This window comes from Oryzias latipes, chromosome 15, assembly GCF_053564925.1.
Source record: "Oryzias latipes strain Hd-rR chromosome 15, Olatipes_Hd-rR_3.1".
NCBI classification, from domain to species: Eukaryota; Metazoa; Chordata; class Actinopteri; order Beloniformes; family Adrianichthyidae; genus Oryzias; species Oryzias latipes.
Window position 1 is genome coordinate 17,512,694 of NC_136251.1, and position 20,133 is coordinate 17,532,826.

The window sequence follows — 20,133 nt, forward strand, 5'->3', positions numbered from 1 at the left end:
TGGAATTATATACATAACAAAAAAATTTGAAAAAACTGAAAATATGTCATATTGTAGGTTCTTCATAGTAGCCACCTTTTGCTTTGATTACTGCTTCGCACACTCTTGCCATTCTCTTATGCTACAGAATCGCTTCCATATTCTCTTGATGAGCTTCAAAAGGTAGTCACCTGAAACGTTGTCAGGTGTGAATAAGTGTGATTTCTTGCCTTATAAACAGGTTTGGGACCATCAGTTGTGTTATGCAGAAGTCAGGTGGATACACAGCTGATAGTCCTACTGAATGGACTGTTGGAAATTGTATTATTATGGCAAGAATAAAGCAGCTAAGTACAGAAAAACGAGTGGCCATCATTACTTTAAGAAATGAAGGTCAGTCAGTCAGAAAAATTGGGAAAAGTTTGAAAGTGTCCCCAAGTGCAGTCATAAAGACCATCAGGCGCTACAAAGAAACTGGCTCACATGCGGACCGCCCCAGGAAAGGAAGACCAGAAGGCAAAAGGGCCAACAAGTGCTAAGCATCTCTGGGAACTCCTTCAAGACTGTTGGTAGACCATTTCAGGTGACTACCTCTTGAAGCTCATCAAGAGAATATGGAAGCGATTCTGTAGCATAAGAGAATGGCAAGAGTGTGCGAAGCAGTAATCAAAGCAAAAGGTGGCTACTTTGAAGAACCTACAATATGACATATTTTCAATTGTTTCATACGAAGCCCCTGTCCTGACATGGAAAAAATAAAATATATTTCGTTGCCACAAACTATTATCTTGTTCCCACGAAATAATAATCTGTTCCCACAAAATACTATTTTGTTCCCTCAAAATAATTAGTTTGTGCTAACGAAATAATTAATTTGTGCGAACAAAAAAATTAATCACGTCATAAGTCGTTAATAAACACGGATATGCTCTCCGTCCTGCCGCAAAAGCCGCTTTCAGCGGTTACTTTCGTGTCTCTGTGACCCACATTCGTTCAAGAAAGGAAAAAGAAAAACAAGAATGATCAATTTATTATTGTCTCGATGAATATAAGAAAAATATCATAAGATTTAGGATGCCCAAGCTTTTTGCTTCGCCATACCACAGCGATTCACAGGACAAAGCTCCTAGCTCCGCTGCAGAGCTCTTTTGCTTGTCATGCCGGCGTTCGTGCAGCTGGCTGGCCGGTAGACGGTATGCGGTTGCGGTTTGGGATATTGCAGTTTAGGGTCGAATAGGAATAATAATATTCAGGAATTGTCTTTTATTAACATGCTCTTTAGCAGTCGCTTTATGTCCGAAGGTCCGAAGGCACACACACACATAAATATATATATAGGTGTGTGTGTGTGTTTGCATGTTCTCTCTGTGCATGCGTGGGTTATCTCCAGAGTCTCCGGCTTCCTCCTATAAAATGCTTCATAGGTCATAGGCCACTGTGAGTTGGCGCAGTTATACCACTGCACTGCACATTTGTATTACTCATTAAAATATGTATTTTTTAAAAATCACTAATTTGTGAGTTAGTATCAGTGAATGCATAAAAAAGATTGACAAAGTTTGTGGCAAAATGACCTTTTGGTTTCTATTCATTGTTCCTGGTTGTTATTTAGAAGTTGTCATCTTCTTGCCTGGATGTGACATTACTGAACCAAAAATGGACAAATGGCTGGTGTTTGTTAAACAGGACCATGTACAACAACTTATATCACCAGGGAAGATGTGCTTTTCACCTAATAATAGCTTAAAAAGTAAATTTCCGCCTAAGGTCCTTCACATATAATTGATTCAACAAAAAGCCCTAAATGTAACTGGAATGTAATTGTTGTAGCTTAATGTTCAACAATCACCTATGACTAAAATTTTATGTTTTAATTTCCAAATTGAAATACAAAAATACATTTTCATTTAAAAGATTTCCATTTGGGTCCCAATCAGCTATCAGGCTGTTTAACGAATCCGCCTGATATGAACTGCTATTTTATTTTATGAACTGTTATTTTATTGTTATTTATTTTGTGCGTTTGCTCTTTTGTTTTATGAACTGTTATGTTATTGTTATTTATTGTGTGTGTTTGTGTGTGTGTTTTGCTGCCGGACACCCGAATTTCTCCCTTGGGAGATTAATAAAGTTCTTATCTATCTATCTATCAATGGATAATAAATCTAACCACAGAGTTAAAAGAGTCAGAGTGTGTGTTTATGTTTGTTGTAAGGTTAGACCTTTCTAGATCGCTGTGAATGGGAATATAAATGCCTGTGTTTAAAAAAAAAAAAGCCAGTGATTAGTTGGTAAGCTGCAACAGCATCTGCCTCAATGCATCATGGGGGATGTTTACATTCTGATGACCCCTTTACAAATCATTGTGTGAACAGAAACTGACTCAAGAAATAGTTTCTATTTTCATTTGATAAAGGAATAATTGTTCACCTTATTTATCTTTTGGATCTTGAAGATACTGACATCTTTAGTATTGTACACATTCCACCTTAAGCAGGTAAGGAAATTACTGTCCTTGATCCACATCAGCTACTTACTAACCACTACGATCCAACCTTTTTTAGGGACTTGGAGCAAATCAGTGTGAAAGTGATGCTAGGTTTTCATCAAATTGTCCCATTTGAACCACAGAGGGCAGGATCACTGCTACACATTGCTCAATCTCTCTCTTCAATTGAAAAGTTTGACCATTGTAATATTATTCTCACTCCCAAATGTGATGGGAATTTCAAAAGTCAGTGGATGGCATAGCCCCGAAATCTACCAAATGAGGATATTTAATAATCAGAATTTGTGAATACACGCCTACATTCGCAATGGCCTGGAGTAGCCACTTATCACTAAGAATGCAAAAGAGCATAAGGTTGCTTCATACAGAGGACAAAGCTACTCTATGAGCGAATTTCTTAACAATATACAGTACTGGAAAAATATTTAAAAAAAAAAATAAAAAAAATGGATGTATATGATCAATAATAAATGTTTGCAGGGCAGTGGGAATGGCTCATTCAGAACAGAGGCATCAATGAAATCTGATTTTCAGTTCTTTTTATTTTTCAGCTTCTGAAGAAACAGCAAAACATCAAAGAGTGGTGGTGTGGCGATGAACACAACCACATCACAGTGAAAAGGTATAACCTTTTCTACCAAAGGGCCCCCTTCAGGGAGGTCAGAAAAGACTAAAAAAGATTAGAATTAGCTTTTTTTTTTGCAACTATTGGGATTTTACAAATAATATTGGTGAATAAATCAAAGAAACATGAAATCATGAAACATGTTAATGCAAACCACAAGTACACAACTTACAAGAAGAGGGATTTAATTGACTATCAGTTCCAAAGTAAATTAGAATAGAGAAGTGCAGATAAAGTTTTTTTTTAGTTGTAAACTCAACTGGACTTGAACTTTGTCAGAGGGGAAGCTTGTCCATCTTAATCAAGAACATTTCCAGATCTTTAGTTTAGTTCTGATTCAGAATCGGCAGGAGGCTTCTCAGAGTCTAAATGTTCTTAATCTGAGGCCAACATGTCGGAGATGTACATTGGCGCTTTACCATAGAGAGACATGAACACAATCAGGACTGTTTTAAATTCAGTTTCTTGGCTGAAGCCAGTTCAAAGACTTGAGGAAGGGACTGATATGGTTGTGCTTCCTGGTTTAATTCAGGATCAGAGAAGCAAGCGTTCTGGATGTACATCAAATACCTATCATTGCGTTTATTAAGTCCAATTAGAAACATGTTATTATAATCTAAACTCCTGGAGATAGATGTTTTCATAAGTCTCTCTAGATCTGGTAAAGACAGAACACCTGTAACCCTTGTGCTATCTTAGATGACCCCACCCTTACATCGACATTTTCTCCCTACCATGACAAAGGTGGATAAAAGTGGAAAGATTTCATGTAATCCATGGACACCAGTGAGGTTCACAAATCATTGAAGAAAAAAGGTTCAGAGCACTGTCTAGTGGGTCTATATGACCCAACTCCCAATGTTAAAGTGGCTAGGATAGCACAAGGGTTAAGTTAGGAAATGTTTTTTAAATGACAAAATGCTTATGATATAATAGATTTAATGAGATGTAAAATTCAAGTCAGTCTATATCATGCCTTCTGGATATACAGTCTGATCTGTAGGTTTTGGAGAAAGAGACTTAAAATGACTAAACACTGTTCTTCTGCCTATAGTGGATTAATAGTATCAATGGGTTCAATGGTCACCTGTTCAATAGGTCAAATGTTTCTGTTTCTGAGCACACAGATAGGAGCTGAAGGCCTCTTGTGTTGAACATATTTTACAGTTACAACAGGGGGTTCATGATCTTCTGACACACAAGGTGTGTATTTGTATGAACCCCTTTTGTAATTTAGACTAAATTTAGGCTTAACTTTATTTACATTGATTACATTAGTATCCTTTTTTTTTGTTGGACCGGATGGAAAAGAGGAAGAGAAAAGAAGGGGGGGGGGTATTGGAGACAGGGGGTGAGGGTACAGAAGAAAGGGGGAAAGAGGGAGTTAAGGAAATCTGGAGGATGACAGATATGATATAATCCCCGGTTCATGGTCCCACCAGAGAACTTTTCCACATAAAGAAAGGGGTCCACCTGGGAAGCCAGCACCCAAGGGACACAGCCCCCATTGCAGAGGGCCTGGTTCCCCCCACCAGGGATGGGGTAGGGGACGGATGGTCAGAGGTCCCACCTTCCTTGTGTAAGGTATGTGTTGTTTGTGTGTGTTGGAGTGTATATTTTTGAGACATAAGGGGTGTGTGTAAAGGGTGCAGTTAAAATTGGCAGGTAGGCAACCGAGAGGACATCGCCTGATTCCTCACACTGATTTCCAAACACCCTCCCACCAAGAGCCCCAAATTTCTAAGGTGCAGTTAAAATTGGCAGGTGAGGCGGTGATGTCCAAACCCCCCCCCCACACACACACACACACACACACATACATCACCACCACCATCTCCACCACCACCTAGGGCTCTACGTGTCTAAGGAGCAATTAAAACGAGAGGGGAGGGGCCCAATTCCATGCGGCAACCATGGGGGGGCTGCCAAGTAGCTCCCCCCTCCAAAGCGCATCCGAGTCAGTCTTTTAATGGCGGCTTTTGACCGCAGGAGGTTTATGAGAAACGTTTTCTTATTACACACAAGCACACACAAGATTTCTCTTTAACTCACATGACATACAAAAGACATTACAGTACCTAAAACCATAATAAAGACAGGTTGTTGAGGCAAAATATGAAGACAACAAATCATGAAAGAACTAACTCTACCAAATTCAGCATTTCCTGCTTTAAGTTGTTTCAGACCTCAGTATTCAAATTATTTCATTGAGAAAGTCAGCTTTGCAGAATTTTTTTTTTAAAGTTGTTAAATTTAACCCTATGTTTTTTAGCACTGATTCTTTTAGTACAACTTGAAGTCAAAAAATTTGTGACTTGGATAAAACTATAAGCAGCACCATTTTCTTTTTAGCGTTAATGCTAAGGTGTTCATGCTCAGTTATAAAAATGTAACACAAGCCTCTGTATAAAACATTCCAGACCTGTAAAAGGCGCTGATTTTTAAATAAGATAGTCCATCTATTGTGTTAACCAGCTATTTCCCTCAGTGGGTATGGTACACCTTAAGGGGGCTGGTGCTGCTCACACAGTGCCCAGGGGCAATTTAGAATCACCAAATAACCTATGAAGCGTGCTTTTTGACCATGGGAGGAAGAAAATGAGAAGAGTGTTCAGGCTCTTATACAACCAGGTTCCACCTGGGATTGGAACCAGGGCCTTCTTATTGTACGGCAAGGGCTCTAATCACTGTGCCACAATTCAGCCCTATGATATGAAATCAAGGCATCATGTCTGTTCACAGCAAGCTGTTATTTTTGTTTTTTAAATAACTTTTTAAGGAATGAAATAGTTGAGCAACACAATGCACCCTTTTGATCCTTCAACTATAATACATCAATAAACAGAATGGCCCTTTGGCAAGCATATACCAGCCATTAAGATTTACAAAATTACAACAGCTTAAACTGGTTTTGTGTTTGTGGTTTGTTGGTTTTTATTTCTCATTTCCCAGCTTCTGCATATAAAGTACTTTTTTATGAAAAAATCAATTTTTATATAATATCTCACGTAGTATTTTCTTTACATAAAATGTTTCATTGATGCTTATAAGATCAACCATCCTGAATTGTTTTCATACGTGAAAAAAACACTAACAGGTCAATTTTGAGAGACAAAAAGAGACGTGAGGTAAAAGCAATTCAGCTGAAGTCAAAAAAGGTGCTGAGGCTGAACATGCCCTGATGCACTTTGAGTTCTCAGAAACAAATTTGCACAAAGAGGAAGTAGTGTTTATCATCATGCATTACTCTCTCAGTTTATGTTGAAAACTGATTTCAGACTTGTGTACTGGTATGAGCTGAGGTAACAATGCACTTGAGTAACTTTTTTTTGTTACTTTTTTTTTCAACAAACAATACAGACACTACAATACCAAAAAAAAAAATAAACCTTGCTGATTTTACTATCAAATGTTTAAGTAGAGGTTGACTTGTCTATATACCGTTGAAATAATCATATCATCATCATAAAAAAGTTTTTTTTGCTGTCTCAATGAAAATTTATTGTTTTCTAAATTTAAGTATTGCATTATGTTTCTTACCAAATGAAGATGTGTTGGGGGAAACTTGTTTTTTCCAATAAGTAGGATTAGACGTCTAGCCAATGGGGTAACATAACTGAAAACATTTTTTTGTTTACTGTTTAAACAAATTCCAGCAGTTGGCACTTCCAAATAATTCTGCTATAGGTCCAATGGGAGTTTAACCTTAAATATTAGAGACAATTTTTCAATGTTTTTTCCAATAGGGAATGATTTTGATGCAGTCCCAAAATGTGTGGGACAGTGAGGCAGGAACATGTCCACAAAATTCACATGAAGGGTCCACTCCTGAAAACAATATTGATAATTTATTCCTGGACAACTGCAGCCTGTGAAGGATTTTGAACTGGATTAACCCTTGTACCATCTTAGATGACCCCACCCTTACATTGACGTGTTCTCCCTACCATGACAATGGTGGATAAAGGTGGAAAGATTTCATGTCATCCATGGACACCAGCGAGGATCGCAAATCATTGAAGAAAAAACGTTTGACGCACTATCTTGTGGGTCTAGATGACCCAAATCCCAATGTTAAAGTGCCTAGGATAGCACAAGGGTTACACCATGTCTGCTGCACACTGATGAGGAGTGAAATTGTTGCTGAGCTTTCATCCTCTGTTATTCCGTTATAATTGTCAAGTCCAAACTCCAGGCTTCTTTCAGATGGTCCAATGTAGAGGTAAATTTAATATTTAAAAGATTAGGATATATTGTAGAAATAAAGCCTTTTTTTTCCCATAACATTTTCCTCTGGTTGACTGGGAAAGGAGGGAAAAATTGCCCTAGTAAGGTCACAAATCTGCAAATTTTTGAAAAACTTTTGTTTTGTTATCAAGATTATATTTTTGTTTTAATTGGTCAAATGTAGAGAAGGTCTTATTTATTAAGAAATCTGCAACTAAGTGGATCCCTTTAGAACCCCATTGCTTAAATGTATCATGTGAGAGTAATTTGTAAACTTAATAGTTGGCCAGTGGCATTTTGTACTGAACAAAAATTCCACTTAAAATATTTTCTTACCTGCGGACCAAATTTAAAGGGACTGAGATACTATTGGGTTCTGGCATTTAAATTTAGAAAGATCTGATGTACAGTATAGCAGTGACAGTATTTGGGAAAAAAGCTTGATTTTCCAACCGTTCCCAATCAGGTCTGGTTTTTCCGTCCCAGAAGGACATACATCGAATATTACAGGACCAATAATACAGACTGAAGCTGGGTAGTCCTAATCCTCCCTAGAATTTTGGTCTTTGCAAAACATTTTTTAATTCTGGGCGTTTTTTGTTCCAAATAAATGATGAGACATGAGAATCTATTTAAAAAAAAAAACTTTTTGTGAATTATGATAGGGATTTCTTTTCCAAGGGATTTCTTGGAAAAGAAATAAACATTTTGGCAATACATTAATTCTAACTATATTTATACGACCAGCTAGTGAGATGGGTAGATTACCTAGTCGTTTAAATTTTTTGTCTGTTTGTTGATAGAGATAAAAAAAAAATGTTCAAAAAGTCCAGACATATCTTTTTTTTATTTAATTCCAAGGTATCTGAAATTATTCAAAACATCAAAAGGAAAAGATGTCAGTATATTCATGTTTGTACTTCTGAAATTTATGGGAAACAATATGCTCTTTTAAATATTAATCTTGTATCCTGCTATGTCGTCTCATTTAGAGAGGATAGTCATAATTGAAGGTAATGACATAAGAGGGTCTGAAATGTACAAAAGCAGATCATCTGCATATAGAGACACTTTGTGCTCTGCATTTCCTCTCACAATCCCCATATAGGTGTTAGCAGAACGCAAGGATATGGCAAGGGGTTCAATGACCAAGGAAAATAAAAGAGGAGATAAAGGGCAGCCCTGTCTTGTTGAACGTTGGAGAGAGAAAGGACTTGATCAAATGTTGTTTGTTTGTACTGATGACTTGGAAAGTAACTTTATCATAGACATATAGTTAGGGCCAAAGCCAAACCTAGACAGGGTTGAAAAGAGAAAATCCCATTCAACCCTGTCAAACGCATTTTCTGGGTCCAATGAGAGCAACACCTCCAACCCTCATTTTTAGGGCTATGGGTGTAAATAATATTAAGCAACCTTCTGATGTTAAAAAACATTTGTCTATCTTTAATAAATCCAGTTTGGTCTGGAGACACAACAGTTGGAAGAATGGTTTCTAAACGTCTAGCTAATATTTTAGCCAGTATTTTATTGTCTATAATTAAAAGGTTAATGGGTCATTAAGATCTTGGTTCTGTCGGGTCTTTGCCAACTTTATAGATTAATGAGATTTTAGCATCATATAAAGTTGGTGGTAATAGTCCTGTTGACAAAGCTTCATATAGACCTGCAGCAAAAGTGGGGCAAGCTGATCATTGAACATTTTATAAAACTCTGCACTATACCCATCAGGACCTGGGCATTTGGAACTTTGCATACTGTGTATTGCTACTTTTATTTCTTCTTTTGTGATTTGTTCGTCTACAAAAATTTTATTTTCTAAGATGATTGTGGGCAAAGGAATATTTGCCAAAAAGTTGTCTATTAAGATTGGGTCTTTTTTGGATTCTGAGGAGTAAAGTTTGGAATAAAAACGCTTAAACACGCTGAAGCACTGGAGTAATTTTTGATAAAATATTACTATTACTGTAAAATGACAATTTCTTGTAGCATGCTGCCTTTCATGCAGGAAACACTCCAGACAGATGCAATGTTAAGCACTTAACATTCAATTCTTTAAATATATGGAATATTCCACAGCCTTTTACAGTTTGGAACTAATTTTGTAACCACAATGGGACATGATTTATTATTCCACCGAAGCTCAAGCACAGAGCTCTGATGAAAATCTTGGATGAACCCCTGGGGTGGGCTGCAGTGCTGAACATTTTCAACACTGTCTCAATAAGTCAACTTGCTGGAATATTTTTTCCTAACACATTATGACGCAAGCTGCAAAAACATTATCACTCATATATTGTAAATGTGAATATAGGGAAAATGGGAAATGGAAATAATAGCAATTTGTCATCCTCTAGTCTTTTAGACCAAGGAATTCCAGTTTCCAGTAAAAGCCAAACATGAATCTAACTAGATGAACAAGATTGCATTTTCTCTATTTTGAGTCTAACTGTGTGATCCAAACTTGCCAAGGTACCAACAGTGATTTCCCAAACGCATGTGCAATTCTTTCAAGTTTTTTAACCTATTCTTTTCAGAAAAGACATGTGACAGCTTAGTTTTTCTACCATATTTGGTAAGAAGGGCAGCAATGCAAGATTGACACTGACTGACCTCTTTAATCTTTTTTTGTTTGTATACACCTATTGTGAGTTTGCTTTGACAATAGGATGCATAAGTAAAGAGTTTTATACATTTTACAGCAACATTCACATCAGTTTTCTTCTTCCTCTTACAATCAAATCCAAACATATGTCTTTCTAAATCCAAAATTTGACAAACTCAATTATTTTTCATTGTAAAAAAGACTGGTGTTTAAAAAATTCACAAATCACATATGACATTTAAAATTTTATTTTGTTTTTTTATTTAAAATTTTTATTTAAACTGTAACTCATGAAAACATAAGCTTTATTGTTGACACTTTTTAAAAAGCTATTGATGCATCTGAAAATCGTATTGTTGAAGTTGCTAAACCGGTTTGTGGGACTACATGATTTTTATGAGCATGGGCAAGCCACACATTTAAGTACACTCATAGTTGACACGGAGCTTACTCACTGCTAGCCTAAAACTCCAGGTACTTTCCACATGGATCGACTGCGTAACGACATCAGACAACTTTCCTTTCTCAGTTGAGACAATTTACAGCTTATCTTTTTTTTTTTTATCCAAATTGCACTTTAGGGTGTGTGAGATGAGTGATAGGTTCTAACTGAACCTTTAGACGTTTTTAGGAAACATGTAAAGTGAGTTTATGCAAAACTTTAATGAAAACTAGAATTTTACTTACAGAATAATAATATTTTTGTCACCCTTAACTTTTTGCTACATTCAGTCAGGTAATTTTTTTTAACATTATTATTCTGTTGAATATTTTTGAACTTGCTACAAATCCGTTTAGCTTCATTCAGGCTGCAGAAACACTAAATAACAGGAACATGTTTGTGATGTGTTTGGTCAGTTTAAGGAACAGTTGTTTAGACTTGTTCAGCTCACGTTTTCAGTTCACATTTTTTTCTTTGGTTCTAAAGAGATAAGTCACAAGTATGTTGAGGGAGCTTTTAAGTAAAAAGATAGACAGGACCACTCCTTTTTTGGGCTCATGGTGACAGAGGGTATACTGACGACAGGGTTTGAGTCACCTGTCTGTGAATTTTTGTTTAGCAATATTTGAGATTTGTTGCAAAGTATCAAGCTTTCAAAGTAGAGTCTTACATAAATGGCATAATATTAATGTCTACAAACCTGGTTTGAATATTGCAAAAAATAATTATATTGCAGCTTTGCTTTTAAATACTTTTAAATAAAAAATACAGCCATGCCCTTTATACAATTCAAATATTTTATGTCTCACTAACATCCTCCTTATTTTTGGAAGGAAGGACTTTCTTTTTACTCCTCCCTTTCCACTGAATCTGACGTTTGCTCATTGCCCTGCAGTTATGCAACTTTTTATTTCTACTGAAAGTACCTCAGAAAAAAAGAAAAAAAAAGACAAGAAAGTACCTCAGAGATAAAGGTGAATATGATTCAATAAAGAAATAATGGTCCTCTCTTAGCATGTGAAAACCTGCACTTGTGGCATTGTTTCTATCTCCAGGTTAATGGAGTCGTAATTAGTTTGAATCATCTTTGCTGTTTCTTGAAAGACAGTAAGAAAGTGTTCATGCTGAACTGGTTTTTCAGTTGCTATGAAAAAACTGAAAATCCTTCCTCATCTGTTGTATGAGTAATTTTAGAAAAAACTGTAGCAAAAAAAAGGTGAATTTGTGATCAGTCATCTAATTTAAAAAAAAGCATATGAAACACACTGAATATAGTCAATTATGGCAACAACAAAAAAGGTATCAATTAATATGGTTGACTCCCTTATATTTTTCAAAGTAGAAAACCTACATTTTCATTTTCATGGACTTTACTGAGCAAAGCCATAACCTGGCCCTGATTCCAGATTCCAGTTAGCTCGTCCGTGCCTCTGCATTTGGCTGTGGACTCTGACCGTGTTCCTCGTCTCTGCTCCTGTTCCTACACTTGGCTGTGAATCCTGCTTCTGGCTCTTCTCGCTCCCCCAGCCGTCCCCCAACTCCATCTGGATGAAGCCCATCTGCTGGACTATTTAAATATGTAGTCATAGAGTTAGATAAGTTAATTCTTCTCTAAGAGTTCTGGTACATCGCCTGTCCTTGGGAGGATCCCTCCTTCAAGTGGGCACCCCTTAGGCTTCTTCGTTTCCTGACTCCTTTTTTTTTCAGGAGTATTCCTTATCGCGAAGGAGGGTCTAAGGCCAGGGTTGCCCAGTTAAATTTAGTCTGTTTAGTTAGTTCAGTTCATAATTTTCCTATTGAATTTTATGTATTTATCATCCTTGTGATTTTGTGTTTACTTTACAATTACCGGTACGAAGCCCATTGAGACGACTGTTGTGATTTTGGGCTATAGAAATAAAACTGAATTGAATTGAATTGCCTTTCCCACTTCTTTGACTGGAAACCTGTGTGACTGGTATCATGACATCTAATGACTACCAAGGACCTTTGAGGCAGTACATAGTGACTAGTGTCAAAAACATGTCTCCATAGGAAGTTTCCCGGCAGGACAAAACACAGTTTTAAAGCACCAACAAATGATAGCAAACAAAGTGCGGGAGAATTTTGAAATGGTCACCAATGAGTGATAGAGCAGTGGACCCCAAACTACGGCCTACTATTCTATTCTACTCTTCTGCATTCTGTGCCCCTAACTGAAGGCCCCCCAAAAAAGGCTTAATTCACCCCTGTCAAACAGAACGGAAGAAAGGAAAAAAGGCTGGATAAGAGAAAATTTGATTCAGAATGCAGGGTATTAACCAGCAGTGGACAAAAAAATCTTTTTTTCAATGCAAACAAAAGGCTGTGGTGGTTTTCAAAGAATATAATCTGCACCAACACTATGAATCCCTGTCACAAAAATTTGTATGAGAGTTTGCAAGGTTAAATGCGAGAAGACAAACTTTCAAAGTTAAAAAAGTGGACTTTTAGCTCAGCAGAATGCATTTGTGTGCCAAGCTCTGCAGAACCAGTCATCCATTCGAGCCAGCTTTCAGGTTGCTCACCTGATTGCAAGCAGCGGGAAACCATTTACTGATTGAGTTTGTGAAGAAATGTTTGAATGTTGTCATGGAGAAGGTCTGTCTCAAGAAGAAGGAGATATATAGAAGAAATCAGAAGTAACGTGCCCAAAGAAGACAAGATAAATTGCCTTTTGTTCTTTAGCGCTGGACATTCAGGACACAGCACAGCTGCACACTTTTATTTGGGGAGTTAGCCATAGCTTTGAGATGTGCAAGGAGCTGCCAACACTCCAAAGTCTCAGGGGACGATGACGAGAGAGGATATCTTTGGAAAGTATGCCAAACCATGGAAGAGCTGGACTTGGACTTGGACATGGGGATTCTATGGTGGTTGCTTCTCAGGATCTAATAGGATGCATGAACCGGGAGATGGAAGAACGGGTTCTAACCGCCATGCTACAATTCCAGTGTCTAATTTACCTGCAATCTCAGTGCTACAAAGTGTTAAAGTGTGATTATGCCATGAAGGTTGAGGTGTCAAGCATAAACTTCATCAGACCAAAGGGACGTAACCCTTGTGCTATCCTAGGCACTTTAACATTGGGATTTGAGTCATCTAGACCTACTAGACAGTGCGCTGAACCTTTTTTCTTCAATGATTTGTGATCTTCACTGGTGTCCATGGAATACATGAAATCTTTCCACCTTTCTCCACCTTTGTCATGGTAGGGATAACACGTCAATGTAAGGGTGGGGTCATCTAAGATAACACAAGGGTTACAGCTTGACTCCTGGCATAACTTTTAGCAATAAGTTGATTTCTGCTTGGTGTGATGTCCTGTGTGTGTCTTTGTGAAACATATCAGAAGAATTTGATTTTTGTTTTTTAAACCTGTTATTGTGAATATCCGTTTTAGGTCTTTTAAACATTAAAAACTAATCATATAACTAACCACTGGGATTACTCCAATTTGGCATTTTTCCCAATTTTGTCCAACACCAACAGTAAAAATCCTCCAAAAAAACCTCAATACATTCATAAACAAATGATCTATTGTTTATTTATTATCTCAAAAAGCACAGCTGTTATACTGCCTACCTTACCTACTGTCTTGATGTCAAATAGGTTACTAACACCAACGAAACGACAGGCATATGTAAAAAAATATTTTTATGGAAAATAAAGACCATCCATCCATCTTTCTCCGCTTATCTAGGACCGGGTTATGGGGACAGCAGTCTAAGCAAAGATGCCCAGACTTACTTCGCCCCGGCCACTTCCTCCAGCTCCTCTGGGGGGGGACCCCAAGGCGTTCCCAGGCCAGCCGAGAGACGTAGTCTCTCCACTGTGTCCTGGGTCTTCCCCGGGGCCTCCGTCCAGTGGGACATGCCCGGAACACCTCCCCAGGGAGGCGTCCAGGAGGCATCCGGACTAGATGGCCGAGCCGCCTCAACTGGCTCCTTTCGATTTGGAGGAGAAGCGGTTCTACTCTGAGCTCCCAGCGGGAGACCGAGTTTCTCACCCCATCTCTAGGGGAATCCCCGCCCACCATACGGAGGAAGTTCATTTCAGCCGCTTGTATTCAGGACCTCGTTCTTTCGTTCATGACCCAAAGCTTATGACCATAGGTGAGTATTGGAACGAAGAAGGACCGGTAAATTGAGAGCCTCGCTTTTTGGCTCAGCTCTCTCTTCACCACAACGGACCGATACAGCGACCGCATATCTACGGACGCTGCTCATATCCGCCAGTCAATCTCACGCTCTGGTCTTCCCTTACTCGTGAACAAGACCCCAAGATATTTAAACTCCTCCACCTGGGGTAGGGACACTCCACCCACTGAGGGTGGCAAACTATCTTTCTTATGTCGAGAACCATAGCCTCAGATTTACCCTCATCCCAGCCGCTTCACACTCGGCTGCAAACCGCCCCAATGCACGCTGGAAGTCCTGACTCGATGAAGCAAACAGGACAACATCATCTGCAAAGAGCAGAGACGAAATCCTTTGATCCCCAAACCAGACCCCCTCCGCCCCCTGGCCTTCGAAATTCTGTCCATAACAACTATGAACAGAACAGGTGATAAAGGGCAGCCCTGCTGGAGTCCAACATGCACCGGGAACAAGTCTGACTTACTGCCAGCTATGCGAGCCAAGCTCTTGCTCCGGTCATACAGAGACTACAAACTATGTGATGTTTTAGAAAATAGAAAACCAAAAGTGCAGCAGATTTTATTTTATTTTTCCAAGTACTGAGCCCCCTCTAAATTTGCGCCCCGGGCAATTGCCCGAATGTCCCGTACCAAAAACTGCTTTTTTAAATTTGGGAACTATGAGAGACAGGTTATGAGTCATTCAGGAGATTTTGCTCTGAACTTTTACCTAGATTGTGCACAGCACAACAGAAAGGTAATGGGCTTCCATTTTTGAGTTCTTACTGATTTTTTTCTCCTATGTTAGTGTTGTCCCAGTACAAACAAAAATGAGAATGTGAATAGAAAAACATGAGCAAGTGGACACTTTTTCTGAGAGAAGTGTTGTGTTTTCTGATAAAACTGCAAGGGTGCTAAAATTTGTGGCCATGACTATTCATATATACACCCACACACATGATGTTTTGTTTTTAAACATGTTATTCTTCAGCTCAATTATAAAGTCTCACAGCAATAAAAAAATAGATGATTATAAAAATGATCTGTGAAATTTAAGATTTGAGAGTCTATATTTTCAGTTTAAACGCAGCTACGCAAATTACAATCTGAAAAATACATTTTTAGTACTAATTACACTAGCTGCAGCAGAAAATGTGTACTCTTGCGTAATTTAAATGCATGTACATCGTTCCGACACCAGCTGTCAACAGACTGTCTTGTGGTTGACCTGTCATATCTGTAGTCCTTTCTGACAATCAGGGAGTAGAAAACATGTTCAACTTGTTTGGTGTGATCTGTTTAAAGTGCATGTAACTGTATTTCACACACAATGCTGATGCTAAATTGTTTGAACAGAACACATATTTGCATTGACAAAATAGCGGAAATAGTGGCATGGCAAAGTGCTTAATCTAAAATCTTCGCCAAAAAAAAATAAAAACAAAAAACAGAGTTGATCCCTGAAAATACACCTCATGTTCTCCTTGAAATGATGGTCACTTTAAGTGTGAAGGATGTAGGCATTGGTTGACAAGTTCACCAATGAGGAACTGTTGCCTGGGTGGTCAACAGTCTCCACCAATCAGGTTTCTGCTTTTGCTCTGCCTCTTGCCCTCATTCTCCTATCATGAATGTGGCAGCTGAATCAGTCAAAGATTATGACTCACCATACTTCCCACTGCTGTGATTGGATGAACTATTTTTGAACAGATATATAACCAGACCTGGTGGGTGTTTAGGTTAGTAACTAGATTAGTAAGAAATCATGAAAAACGTTCTATAGGTGGCACACACGATGAACTGTTTTGAAGTAGAAGTACACAAGATCAGCTGTAACTTTTATTGCATTTCAACTTTGACACATCTCTGCATGTCAGTAAATAAGAAGCAAGTATCTTCCCAGATGAGACAACTATGATGAATAAAAACCTAAAAAAAAGAACTCATGCATTATGTGTCATCAGGAAGTGTGGGAAACTGATACAAAATACAAATATAGTTGACACAGTCCTCTTATTTCAAGTTTTCAGGAAGCTGTTTGCAGTTTTTGTTCGACAACTCATTTTCATTCTCTGTGATTGCTTTCACTGTCTCCATGATTGAGCTTATTCTGTTAAAAGGCCTGTTTTTTTTCTTTCCTTCCTTTAAAACAAAAGGTATTTAAACTAGACACATTCTGCAAACACAACCTGTTTATTTGTCATGTCTTGTTCAGGAGAATAGAACAGCTTAATTGCTTGTGAAGTATAGTTGATTTAAAAACAACAGTACACCTATCATGGAAATGTGTTATTTTATTTTAAAAAAGAAAACATTTACAAATCAGAAAGAGAAAAGAAATTAAAAAAAAAAAGCATTATCATTCTCAAAAACGCTAGGCTGCGCAACTTCCTGATGATGACTCACAATGACATCATTGTCTGTAAGACTGACTGGTTTCACATTTCAACATGCCAACTGATGTCCACCGAGAAACCAGAAAAACAGTGTTTCCTGTAATTGCCACACCCTGTTAGTTTTTGTGTTGACATTATCTAGAAACCTATTTTAACTATTGAGATTATAAACTGACAAATAAAAATTGGGTTTGAATTAGTTTATATGCGTCAATAGGCAGGTTAGTGTTTTATAATGTGATGAGACAGCAACTTTTTAAGATTAAGAAAGTAAAACTACAAACAAATTGTAACTGTTAAAACCATTATGGTTCACATTTTTAAACTTCCCTTTTCCTTCTTTACATAAGTCTTAACTGTAAAAAATTAACATTCAAATAGACATTAGCAAATTCATATAAAACCTATTAAATCAAAGCAATAAGGGGTTTTATTTTTTAGCTACTTTTAATGCCACACCTTAATTTGTGAATTTTTCTTCCGCTCGAAAGTAATTTTAGATGTCAGGGTTTGGTTCACTTTTCAATGAAAAGTGATTTAAGGGTTTGTCTGCACAGTTCCCTGCATTTCCGCAGCTTAAGTCACACCTCACGTGGCTGGAAAATTACTTTGGTAAGAACAAAAAAGATTGACTCTTGATTCACCACTTTGGTGGCGATTTTACCTCAGTTGGAGAGGAAGGAAAATAAGCGGGTGGGTAAAACTGTAAAACATATAGTAAAAAAACAAAAACAAAACAACTTGTGGTTTTGTGCAAAGAGACCATGGGTACTGTTAGGATTTACTCCTACGCCTCAACTCTCCCTATTTATGCCGAGCACATGTTGCAGATACTACTTTCAGCAAAGGGAATTCTTTAAGATATGAATAGCTAACAACCCCTTTTACTTAGAATATTGTAAGATGCTACACGGAAAGTGAAGACAGTCTGCACTAAGATTTAATGTTAACATTTTTCCCATTTCCTTCTGGTTTTATTATTATTAATGGTTATTAAATGTACCTGCTCCTTGTTTCTTTTCAGGCTTATTCACACTGGCAGGTGTTAGGATTTACATAAACTTGAGTTTGGAAAAAAAAGACTCTTGGTGCACTTGTGGTGCAGTTGCAAATGTGCATGGATTTTCCACAGACTATCGCAGCAAAAACTAAGCAAAGGAAGTAATTGCGCGCCCTGTATCAAGGGTCGGAGAGAGAAAAAGCTCCCTGTGCAAATGTGAATTCAAAATCTTTAATTTTACATTTACTTTAATTCTTAATTTTTAAGTGAGGTTGGGGGATTTTGGTTAGATTTTAGAGTGCAGAAGACCTGCAGAGTTTGCACTGCTGTGACCTGTAGTTATAGTGTTGCAGTTGTGCTTCAGCCCTCAGAGATGTTTGGTCTAGCCATTGACTGTGTATGAGAACTAAACTGAGTGACCCCTCCCCTCTGGGTTCCACATAGAAAGGACTCCAAGAACCCAAATTCCACATATTTCTATTGAGAAATAAACAGCCATTATTCAGTCATTATATTTTCCAGAATAATCATTTGTGTTCCGATAACTTTTTCCACTTGTTCTTGCTAATCCTATTTTTTTTTTCAGGATATTTTTACTGTACTACAAATTATTCAAGTTATAAACTAGCCAAACAGATGCCTTATCAAAAACATAGGTTGGCCTTGGTGCAGACGTAGAGGTGTTGAACTCTGATCAGAATATTGAAGGTTCTGTTCCCACCTTGCCTGCTCAAAGTGTCCTTGGGCAAAACACTGAACCCCACATTATTGCACCTGGTGGTTATGGGTTGTTGCCAGTGTTCGGCAGTAGAGTGTGCGTGAATGTGTGAGCATGGATGAATTGGGGCTGTAACTGTTAAAGTGCTTTGGACTTTCTAAGAAGGTAGTAAAGTGCTAAATACGTATACGCCATTTACTGACGTTGTCCAGCTCCAACATGATGTCTGTGTCACGAAAAAATTACCTTTACTTTGGTTCATTACTGCTGGAAGTGAGCTATCTTCCATAGGTGACATCACACCCACTCCATCAAGATCCCATACTGTCAATGGTCTGGCATGAGTCTAATTGCTACATAAATGCAGCTCAGAAGATTGGCATCTAAAAATAATTGCATTACATTATACGAAAAACCAAGTAACATTTTATAGAACTGATCAACAAAATTGTCCTTACCACTGAGTGTACGCCCAATGAGGAACTCCTAAAAAGGGAAAAACACAACCTGTGAAATGTGGAAGTAAAAATGTTTTTCTTTCTATTAACATAAGACTAACATCTGTTGTCTTTCCTTTGTGCAACTGGTGCACACAAAAATAACCTTTAATGAATTTCATTTTGGCAAAATAAACAACAAGTGAAGGTGAAACAGTAAAATATTTAACCCTTGTGATATCTGAGATGACCCCACCTTTACTTTGACGTGTTTTCCCTACCATGACAAAGGTGGATAAAGGTGGAAAGATTTCAGGTAATCCATGGACACCAGTGACTTCAACAATTCATTAAAGAGAAAAGGTTCAGCGCACTGTCAAGTGGGTCTAGATGAGCCAACTCCCAAACGTTAAAGTGCCTAGGATAGCACAAGGGTTACAAAGCTGCTCTTTTTTCCATGTGTTTGTAGTGTAAATCAGTCTATTAAAAAAATCAAAACAAATAGCGGAGAAATAAACATCAGCAGCCTGACAGGTGGACAGTGGGATGGATGTGTACTGAAAGTCACAGTAATTCAGGATAAACATTATTCAATATCAGCATCAACAGTGGACTGACAAACATGTCATGCAAATCAACTGAGCTTGGAACCAGAAGGCTAATCCGTCAAAGTCAGTTAAGAGTCCAGCAGTCTGATGGCCTGTTGGAGACAGCTGTTGAAGAAGTCAGTGGTTCTACATTTAATGCAACAAAACCTCCTTTTGGAGGATGATTGGGAAAACAGTCCATGCTAGGGATGAAGGACATCACTTTGGGCCAATGAGGAGAAGAATGGAGGAAAGGGAAGTCCAAAAACCCTCTCTGTTGACCTCGCCAATCTTCTCACTATCTTCCAGTCAGAAACCCTGCAGCCTCCTAATCAAATATATATAAATCTATCCTTTATCCACCTTTGTCATGGTAGGGATAACACGTCAATGGTCATCTTTGACCCCACAGGATAGCACAAGGGTTAACCGTAACCTGAAATCCTCAACTT

The 20,133-nt window shown here is 38.0% G+C and overlaps 1 protein-coding gene across 6 annotated transcripts in view; it reads right to left on the reverse strand.

The window, feature by feature from the left end:
• The window catches only part of LOC105355772 (uncharacterized), a 155,137-nt gene that overhangs the window by 56,194 nt on the left and 78,810 nt on the right, over positions 1–20,133 (reverse strand). For 2 of the 6 annotated variants that reach the window (XM_078932433.1, XM_078932435.1), the window contains exon 6: positions 19,116–19,143. The exons of 3 other annotated variants lie outside the window; for them this stretch is intronic. The gene's annotated coding sequence lies outside the window, so the exon portion shown is untranslated. Of the gene's footprint in view, positions 1–18,904; positions 19,041–19,115; positions 19,144–20,133 lie in introns of those variants that run through there. One more of the 6 variants, XM_078932439.1, reaches the window with a different exon arrangement.